This window comes from Meles meles, chromosome 8, assembly GCF_922984935.1.
Source record: "Meles meles chromosome 8, mMelMel3.1 paternal haplotype, whole genome shotgun sequence".
Lineage (NCBI taxonomy): Eukaryota > Metazoa > Chordata > Mammalia > Carnivora > Mustelidae > Meles > Meles meles.
This window is the reverse complement of record NC_060073.1, coordinates 81509755-81521131: the sequence shown is the minus strand read 5'-3', so window position 1 is coordinate 81521131 and position 11377 is coordinate 81509755.

Here is an 11377-nt window from a genome sequence, read left to right as displayed (position 1 = left end):
AACAGTGTGGAGATTCCTGAAGAAATTAAGAATAGAGCTTCCCTATGACCCTGCAATTGCACTGCTGGGTATTTACCCCAAAGATACAGATGTAGTGAAAAGAAGGGCCATCTGTACCCCAATGTTTATTGCAGCAATGGCTACGGTCGCCAAACTGTGGAAAGAACCAAGATGCCCTTCAACGGATGAATGGATAAGGAAGATGTGGTCCATATACACAATGGAGTATTATGCCTCCATCAGAAAGGATGAATACCCAACTTTTGTAGCAACATGGACGGGACTGGAAGAAATTATGCTGAGCGAAATAAGTCAAGCAGAGAGAGTCAAGTATCATATGGTCTCACTTATTTGTGGAGCATAACAAAAAACATGGAGGACATGGGGAGATGGAGAGGAGAGGGAGTTGAGGGAAACTGGAAGGGGAGATGAACCATGAGAGACTATGGACTCTGAAAAACAACTAGAGGGTTATGAAGGGGCGGCGGGGGAGTGGGGGGGTTGGGAGGTTGAGGGACCAGGTGGTGGGTAATGAGGAGGGCACGTACTGCATGGAGCACTGGGTGTGATGCCAAAACAATGAACACTGTTATGCTGTAAATAAAGAAATAAAAAGAAAAAAAAAAAGAAAAAAAAGTGAGAGACTACAAATACTCTAAGATTAAAGAACATGCTATTAAATAATGAATGGGCTACCAGAAAATTAAAGTATGGAAAAAAATACACAGATACAAATGAAAATGAAAACACAAAAGTCTAAAACCTCTGGGATGTAGCAAAAGCAATTCTAAGAGGGAAGTATATAACAATAAAGGCCTACCTCAACAGGCAAGAAAAATCTCAAATATTCTATCCTTACACCTATGGCAGCTAAGAAAAAAAAAAAAAAAGAACAAATGAAGCCAGAAAACGAGCAGAAGAAAGGAAATAATAAAGATTACAGCAGAAATAGATGACACAGAAACTAAGAAAACAGTAGAATAGATCAATGAAATCAGGAGGTGGTTCTTTGAAAAAAAATTAATAAAACTGATAAACCCCTAGCCAGACTTAACAAAAAGAAAAGAGAAAGGACACAAATAAAATCGTAAATGAAAGAGGAGAAATAACAACCAGCATCACAAAGTACATATAATTATAAGAGAATATTATAAAAAATTATATGTCAACAAACTAGGCAATCTGGAAGAAATGGACAAATTCCTAGAAACATAAACTACCAAAATTGAAACAGGAAGAAATAGAAAATTTGAACAGATTGTTAACCAGCAGATAAAATTAATTAGTAATAAAAAATCTCCCAACAAACAAAAGTCCAAGGCCAGATGGTTTCCTAGGGGAATTCCACCAAACATTTAAAGAATTCATACTTATTCTTCTCAAACTATTCTGAAAAATAGAAATGAATGGAAAACCTCCAAACTCATTCTATGAGGCCAGCATTACCATGATTCCAAAACTGAAGACTCCACTAAAAGAAAAAGAACTACAGGATAATATCCCTGATCAACACGGATGCAAGTATTCTCCACAAAATACCTAGAAATTGAATCATTCCCCACAATCAAGTGGGACTTATTCTTGGGCTTCAAGGTTGGTTCAATATTCACAAATCAATCAACATGATACACCATATTAATAAAAGAAATGATAAGAACCCTATGATCCTCTCAATAGGTGGAGAGAAAGCATTTGACAAAGTATAACATCCATTCTTGATAAAAACACTCAACAAAGTGGGGATAGAGGGAACATACCTCAGTATTATAAAGGCCATTTAGGAAAAAAGCCCACAGCTAATATCACCCTCAATGGGGAAATCAGAGATATTTTCCTTCACAGTCAGGAACAATATAGGGATGTCCACTCTCACCACTGTTATTTAACATAGTACTGGAAGTCCTAGCCACCACAATCAGGCAACAGAAAGAAATAAAAGGCTTCCAAATTGATAAGGAAGTCAAACTTTCACTATTGCAGACGACATGTTACTATATAGAAAATCCTAAAGACTCAAAGACTCCCCTAAAAAAACTATGAGAACTGATAAATGAATTCAGTAAAGTCACAGGATACAAAATCAACATACAAAAATCTGTTGTGTTTCTACATACCAATAAGGAAGCAGAAGAAAGAGAAATCAAGGAATTGATCCCATTTATAGTTGTACCAAAACCCATAAGAAATCTAGGAATAAACATAATCAAAGAGGTAAGAAATCTGTATTCTGAAAACTATAAAATGTTTATAAAAGAAATTAAAGATGACATAGAGAAATGGAAAAACATTCCATGATCATGAACTGGCAAGACAAATATTGTTAAAAATGTCTATACAATCTAAAACAATCTACATATTTAATGTAATCCCTATCAAAATACCAATAGCATTTTTCACAGAGCGAAACAAAACAATGCTAAGTTTTGAATGTCACCACAAAAGACCCCAAATAGGAAAAAAAAAAAATCTTGAAAAAGAAGAGCAAAGCTGGAGGCATCACAATTTTTCCAAGTTATATTCCAAAGTTGTAGTCATCAAGACAGTAAAATACTGGCACAAAAATAGACACATAGATCAATAGAAAAGAAAACCCAGAAATGAACCCATAATTATATGGATTATATGGTCAATTAATCTTCAACAAAGCAGCAAGAACTATCCAATGGAATAAAGACAGTACCTTCAACAACTGGTGTTAGGAAAACTGGACAGCAACACACAGTTGAATGAAACTGGACCACTTTCCACAAAAATACATTCAAAGTAGATGAAAGACCTAAATGTGAGACAGGAAACCATTAAAATGGTTTTTAGAGGACAATACAGACAGTAACCTCTTTGATATTGGCCAAAGCAACATCTTAAGAGATATGTCTCTTGAGGCAAGGGAAACAAAAGCAAAAATAAAGTAATGTGACCTCATCAAAATACAATGCTTTGGCACAATAAAAGAAACAATAAAACTAAAAGGCAATGTACAAAATGGGAGAAGATATTTGCAAATGAAACATCTGATAAAGGTTTAGTATCCAAAATCTATAAAGAACTTAAGACAACACTCAAAAAAAAAAAAAAAAATCTAGTTAAGAAATGGGGAGAAGACATGAATGAACATTTTTCCAAGGAAGAATTGGCTAACAGGTACATGAAAAGATGCTCAACATCACTCATCTTCAGGGAAATACAAATCAAAACTACAATGAGATACTACCTCACACCTGTCAGAATGGTTAAAATTAACAACACAGGAAACAATAGGTGTTGTCAAGGATGTAAAGAAAGAGCAACTCTCTTGTACCATCAGTGGGAATGCAAAGTGATTCAGCCACTGTGGAAAACAGTACGAAATTTCCTCAAAATGTTAAAAGTAGAACTATCCAGCAATTGTGCTACCCAAAGGAAACAAAAATACTAACTTTGAATTAGTATTTGAATTAAGGATCCAGTCACCCTGATGTTTCTAGCTGCATTCTTAATAATAGCGAAATTATGGAAAGAACCCAAACGTCTGTCAACTGAAGAATGGATAGTTGTGGAAATATTACTCAGTCATGAAAAATAATGAACTCTTGCTAACTGCAACACGGTTGGAGCTAGGGAGTATTGTGCTAAGTGAAATAAGTCAAAGACAAATACCATGTGATTTCACTCATGTATGGAATTTAAGAAACAAAACAGATGAACATATAAAAAAGGGGCATAACCAAGAAACAGTATCTTAACTATAGAGAACAAACTGGGGGTTAGTGGAGAGGAGTTGGATGGGGGGTGGGTTAAGGTGGGCACTAATAGCAATGAACACTGTGTGTCATATGTAAGTGATGAATCACTAAATTTTATAACTAAAACTAATACACCATGTTAACCAACTGGAATTTAAATAAAAGTTTGGGGAAAAAAAGAAACCCAAACTTTTCTTACCTTTTCTTTGAGGACTGGGAGAACTTAATTTTCAAAAGTTCCTTGGAAGAAAAAAGATATTTTCATTCCATTATTTTGAAAGATGTAGTTTTCATTCTTTTTCCAATGGTTTGGAAGCCTCTGTCCTTCTAATGTAGAAGAAAAAGGAAAATGATCCAATAGTTAAGTTTCCATATTGAAATAGACTGCTAATGATTCACTTCCCATTATACTGCATTTGTGGTGCTCTTCTATCTTATTCTATCTTATCCTGCTTCATATCTTCCCATTTCAATCTATTCCACTGAATAATAACTTTTATAAACAAATAAAATAAAATAAAGGTTTTGGTCTTTATCTAATTAAACTTTCTCCTCCTTAAACCTCAAAGTTTTTTTTACTTCAGTGACAATACACCTGTCCTGGAAGTCTACTAGTATCTCTAGGCTGCTATTTTTCAGTATCCTTTACAAGCAATTTTTTCTCTTATCTTTTAAATATTATAGTTTTTCGGCATTCCATTCTACTCCCACTTCTCTTTTAACTCTACACCCTTCCCCTAGGTAATCTTATCTATTGTTTTGATAACACCCTAATGTGTACCTGCAGGCCAGTCTTTTCCTGAGCCACTGATGCACATATCCAACTACCTGCAAGAAAGATGCACCATAAACAACTAAAATTCAATTGTGTCCAAACCTAAAGTCAGTGTTTCTCCATTAAACTGCTCTCCTATCTCCAGAAGTAGCACAGTCAACTCAGTTGCTCAAGGCTCTATCCTGGACATAGTACTTATCCCTTCACCTTCTCCAAGCCTCCAAATTCCAATCAAACACCAATCAATTCCCTCCATGCCACCCTTGCCAAGTTTAGGTCCCCCTTTCCTCTTCTCTGGGATATTACTGTAGTCTCCCCATCTATCTCCCTGCCTCCCATCTAAATCACCTTCCAGGAGGACAAGTAGTGATCTTTCTAAAATGCATATCTAATCTGTCATTCTCCTGCTTGAAGGAATGAATTCCCCCTTTTGCTCCCACACTACTCTCAGGACTCGGGTCCCAAACTTACAAAATCCTTCACAATCTGGCCCCAGCCTAACACTTTATAGGGCCACAGTTAGCTCAAATGATACTTCAGGGCAGATTAGAAAAGACTTCCCTTTCTCAAAGCAGATTCAGCTTCATGTCTGAGTGAAAGTCTTGGAAAGGAGTGTTGGTTATATATTTACATTCACCCACACCTGATGTTTTTGTACAGAGCCCAGAGATCATAATCTCATGTAATGGTCTAGCCAGCCATTCAGTCTCCTAGATCTGTTCCCCCAGCGTGCTACTTTTTCCTCTGCATTTTTGTGCATGATGTCCCTGTTAATATCCCTGCCCCACATATGCACTCCTCCTTTACCTAAATCCTCCTCCTCTTCAATTCATAATCCACTTTCTCTAGGATGTCCTCCCTATCTTCCTCTGTGACTTTCACTGTCACAGACCATATCACAATGTGTCATTGCAAACTATAGGACTTATTCTTACTAAATTAGAAATTCTGGGAGGGCAAGGGCTATGTCTGTCTCACTAAGCCTTCTATTCCCAGTTCTAAGCAGTTGTCTGGCACCTAATAGATGATAAATATTAGATGTATCTAAATCACACATTCTGAAACTGCTCTAAAAACTAATCCCAATCAGGGGTGGGAGGTTGGGGCAACCTGAGGGTTTTGAAGGGTCAGGGGTGGGAGGTTGGGGGAACAGGTGGTGGGTAATGGGGAGGGCACGTTTTGCATGGAGCACTGGGTGTTGTGCAAAAAGAATGAATACTGTTACGCTGAAAAAATAAATAAAATGGAAAAAAAAAAAAGATGTGATGAAGTAAAAAAAAAAAAAAAAACTAATCCCAATTTTATTTTTATTCATTCTGACTTTAAATTATAAATCAGAAAGACCTTAAATAGAGATTGTGGCTAAATCAAAACAACAGTAATGGAAAACCAGATCACTCAGAAGGATGAAATCACAGTAAAAGAAAAGAAAATCATAAGGGTGGTAAAGTTGACAGGAATACATGCTATTGGTTAAACATCTAAGGTTCTGACTGCCAAGACCTATATCTCTATTTGTTTCTTATTTCTTTCCTGAAAGTTAACATTTAGCTTCTTCTGACAGTTGTGCCTTGAAACCAAATGCTGATTGTCTATATAATTTTAAATGTGATAGTTGGTGTGATCAAACTGGACTATATTTTGCCCTTTCTGAAGCATGTTGAGAAATGACTCATATCTGTATGTCTTGTCTACTTAGAAAACAGATGTGATGCTAAATGTCTTTAAAAAAATGTGTATGTGTTCTTCCTGGGCTTTTCAGTTCCCTCTGGCCAGGCTGAGTTCATTTGTAATGGAGATTTTGTACAGATTTTTCAAGCTTTACTAATCCTGCATGAAATTAATTACTGCAAGAAAAACTACTGCAAGAAAAATAACCTTGGGACATTCAGGTTGGAAGTGGAGTTGCTACAAATTTTGTCATTGTTTCCTCAGAGTTTGTTTAAGAAAGCAGGAACAAGAGCAGTGAACTCCACAGTTAGAATTATTTTTCTAAGAAAATTCACTATAGATGTGACAGTGGCACTATAACCATAGGATAGGTTGTGGGTGTTTAAAATTAAATACAAGACACAAAAGGCAACTGAGAGTTTTATCATGGAAAAGTTGTAGACTCACAAAAATTCACTCAAAAATGGGTTGAAAACTTCAACATACGACCTGAAACCATGAAACTCTTAGAAGGAAACATAGAGGGAGAATCCATAACATGGATTGTGGTAATAATTTTTGGTATAACATCTAACATACAAGCATTAAAATAAAAAACTAAGTAAAAAAAAAAAAAAAAAGGAGGGCTGCATCAAACTAAAAGTCCTATACAGAAAAAAAAAATTGACAAAATGAAAAAACAACTATAGAATCAGAATATTTGTATACCATATATCTGATAAGGGGTTAATATCTTAAATATACAAAGAACTCATACACTTAATAGCCAAAAAAAATGATAATCCAATTTTAAAATGGGCAAAAGACATGAGTAGAGATTCTTCCAAAAAAAAAAAAAAGGATACATAAATGGCCAGTAGATACATGAAAAGATGCTCAACAGCACTCATCCTTACAGATAAGCAAGTTAAAGCCACAATGATACATCACCTCAACCTGTTAGAGTGGCCATCATCAAAAAGATGAGAGATAACAGATGCTGGTGGCAATGTAGAAAAAGAAGAACTCTTGGGGTGCCTAGGTGGCTCAGTGGGTTAAGCCACTGTCTTCGGCTCAGGTCATGATCTCAGGGTCCTGGGATCAAGTCCCGCATCAGGCTCTCTGCTCAGCAGAGAGTCTGCTTCCCTCTCTCTCTCTCTGCTTGCCTCTCTATCTACTTGTGATCTCTCTCTGTCAAATAAATAAATAAAATCTTAAAAAAAAAAAAGAAGAAGAACTCTTGTGCATTGTTGGTAGGAATGCAAACTGGCAAAGCCAGTGTGGAAGACAGTATGGAGGATCCTCAAAAAATTAAAATAGAATCACCAAATGATCTAGAAATTCCACTTCTGGGAATCTATCCAAAAGAAACAAAACCAAAAGATATCTGCACTCTGATGTTCAAAGCAGAATTTTTTTACAGTAGCCAAGATATGGAAATAATCTAAGCATCCAGTAATGGATGAATGGATAAAATTGTGGTATATATACACAGTATTATGTTATTTAGCCATTATAAAAAAAAAGGGAAACCCTGGAATTTATGACAACATGGATGACATTTGAAGGAATCATGTTAAGTTCAAAAAAAAAGTAAGACAGAAAAAGACAAATACCAGATGACCTCACTTACATGTGGAATCTTAAAAAAAAAAATTACAGAAAAATAAAACAGATCTGTAGTAATCAGAGGTAGATTGGAGAAGGAAGAATTGGAGGAAGGCAATTAAAAGATACAACTTTGCAGTTATAAGACAAATAAGTACTAGGAATATAATATACAACATGATGACTATAGTTAACACTGGTATATGACACATATGAAAGTTGTTATGAAAGTAAATCCTAAGAGTTCTTATAACAAGGAAAAATGTGTTGTTTTTTTATTGGATCTGTGTGAGATGATAGATGCTAGCTAAACTTATTGCAGCAATAGTTTCACAATATATATAAGTCAAACCATTATGATCTATACCTTAAATTTATACAATGATACATGTCATTATATCTCAATAAAACTGGAAAAAAGAGAGAGTGATGGCCCCTCATTTATACATTCACTGAAACACCATTTACTGATTATTCAGTATATGTCAGGCAGTATGCTTGATGCTTCAGGAATTAGTAGTGAGCATAGTGACCTAATAGATGTTTATACTTTAATAGACAAGAAATCAGTCCCATTGTTGATGTGATATTTCTTGTGATCAGATTACTTATTCATGTCTTACAAGGTATGAAGAGAATACTAGAAGATCATGTCTCTGAGCTCCTTATTCTCTATTCTTTTCATTCTCTTGTAATCCTATTTCACTGGCACATGTTCTAATTGTTGACTCTAATTCAGCCCTTTCTGGTTGGGATGGGCAGGCATTTTTTTCATTAGGACTCAAGTCTGGTGTTGGAATCTTACAGGTAGTGGGACTTGACAAAGTGGCTTCTTGTCTCATGAGCCAATGGTGGAAAGATAAGATGTTAACTACCTCTTGGGGTCAGAAAAGCCAGAATTCTCATCCTATGTCTCCCAATCCTCATCCCTCGGCTCCATCAGTGCATTCCATGTGGCCTGTGGTCCATGGAAGACTGGGCTTGGGGAACCCTATGCAATTCTATCAAAGAACTTCAATATAGCCCAAAGCTTTAGCCACACAAAATCACTGCAAGTCTGTGTGCTGCATATCTCAGGAGCAGTATGTCCCCAGTCCCAGAACATAGGAGTAGAGTTAAGGAGGAAGAGAATAAAATAAAATAAAAAATAAAATAAGGAGGAAGAGAATAAAATAAAATAAAATAAAATAAACGTCTCCATTTCTCAGAACTTCTGCAGTTCTTAAATCTTCAACTAGGTGGACTAGACACTCATTTTGGGAAAATTGTGTTATTAAAAATTATACTGTGAATTATAATACTATGAATTAACAAATTATTATCTTTCAGAAATTAGAATTGCTTCCTGTTCTACCACTGAGTGATGACAGGATTATCAGACATCTACCTATATTCATTTTCTTTTTATATAGTAAGGAGAATGGAGCATAAGACCACTAGAATCTGTTTTAAGACCCCACAGAGTGATTCTCTAGAACTCTTCAGAAATGTAGAACCCTATAGCCGGTGATAATACCTTTAGAATCTGATCGCAAGCTTCTTTTCTGGCTGTGTCTTCTGAATTCTCTGAGTGACCCTCTACTGCAGCTAAACTGGCAGGTACTAACTCTCTTCACAGGATTTGCACACCTATTTCCCTTCTTGGAATTCCTTTCTCTCTCCTATTTCTTTGGAGTACTCACTGTCAGGAAAGGCAGTCCTCCATAGGCCCTGCGAGTCCATGCACTTTATTGCTGATTGTGCCAAACTTCAAGGACAATGCAATTTACCACATGCATGGCATCCATCTGGGCTCATTGCCTCTCCCCATGGGACTTGAAGGCAGGGGAATAGGATGCTTTTTTCTTGTACTGTGAGATTTAAACTGTCTTGCTCTTATCTATTGTCTAATCATTTATGGAGTGATGGCAGGTTTACTTCTTACCATCTTCTATGAGGTTGGAGTTTTTCCTTTACATGCACACTCATAAAGAAGAAAGGAAAATGCTGCCTCGACCACAAATACCCAAAGATCCAATGACTTTTCCATTGTCCTATGGAATGTGTTAAAGTTAAAGAGTTGCACTACAAGGATGTCAGGGAAAATGGGGAAGGTTACCATGGCTACAGTTCTAATCCTAGCTTTGAACGTGCAGCACATTTATTACAACCTTGTCATAAAGTTGATTAGGTGCAGGGAAAATGGCTATAGAAAACCAAACTCACAAATAATTTAAGTACAAATTGGGACCCAGTTTGTTCATTTTCAGTAAGAAACATAACTGTTATGTTCATCTGAAATGTGTCTATTGGTATGACAAAGCATCCTTTCACCACAGGCAGATCTATTTGAGAAACTAAGTGATCATCATATGGTTCCTTGGGGAGCATGGAATCAGAGCCAAGGGAGTTGGTTGAGTGAGTCCAATATATACAGGTAGAATCGGAGTAGGAGTGCTTATGAACCCTTCTCACTTTATAGACTTATCCATCATAGAAAAGGACAAATGAAGTTCTTGGTGTAGGGCAACATTCTCTAGAGAGCACTTTTCTTTTGTTTGTGTTCCACTGCTGCCCATCCACCTACTTCCACATGGGTGCTTCCTCTTTACTGAACCTTTAGAAATTAGACCATAAACTTCATGTAATGGAGGTACAGACTTGATATTTATCATCTTTTTTTAAAATTTATTTATTTGACAGACAGAGATGACGAGTAGGCAGACAGGCAGGCAGAGAGAGAGGTGGAAGCAGGCTCCCTGCCGAGAATGGAGCCCGATGTGGGGCTCAAACCCAGGACCCTGGGATCATGACCTGAGCCGAAGGCAGAGGCTTTAACCCACTGAGCCACCCAGGTGCCCCTATCATCTTTTTTAAAGACTGTATTTATTTGAGAGAGAAAGTGCATGGGTAGGGGGCAAAGGCAGAGGGAGAGAAAGAAGCAGACTCCCTGCTGAGTAGGAGTTCGAAGCAGGGCTAGCTTCCAGGATCCTGAGATCATTACCTGAGCCGGACGCAGACATGTAGCCAACTGAGCCACCCAGGTGTCCCTGAGATTTGTTGTCTTGGGAGTTTCAGGAGTTTCCCAGGTAGAATCTGAAACTGATCTCCATAAAGCAGAGAGCAAGGAGAGACACCAGCAACCAAGATTAGTAGGTGGCAGGTTTAATAAGCAATGCTCTTGAGCAGTTCCAAAATGGATCTCCACACCCACCAGTCAAATCTTAAAGGTTTCTGTAAATGCTTTAATAAGGTTCAGTCTTGTGTAGTCCAGGAGGTCTCAATATCATCTTACTCTCTCCAGGCTGCATCCTTGAAAATAGACTCCTCTTTCCTTTATCTAATCTCTTACTATATAAATTTTCATTCCAATCAGAGCCATGAAAAGGGAGGAAGGATATAGGAGAGTTACTGAGGTAATATATCACAATTTAAGAAATTACAATCATTTTTAAAGTATGTACCAACTTTTAAACCTCCTGGATTCTGTGAAATCTAACCAGAGACTTAAGATCAAGCTTAAGAAACCTACCAACTAGGATCTTTTAGGGCAAGATGCAGAAGGTAGGGGAATATTTGGGAGAATATTTCTTGATGCTTACCTCCAGATGCCAGAATTATTCATTATACCTTTATCTGTCAG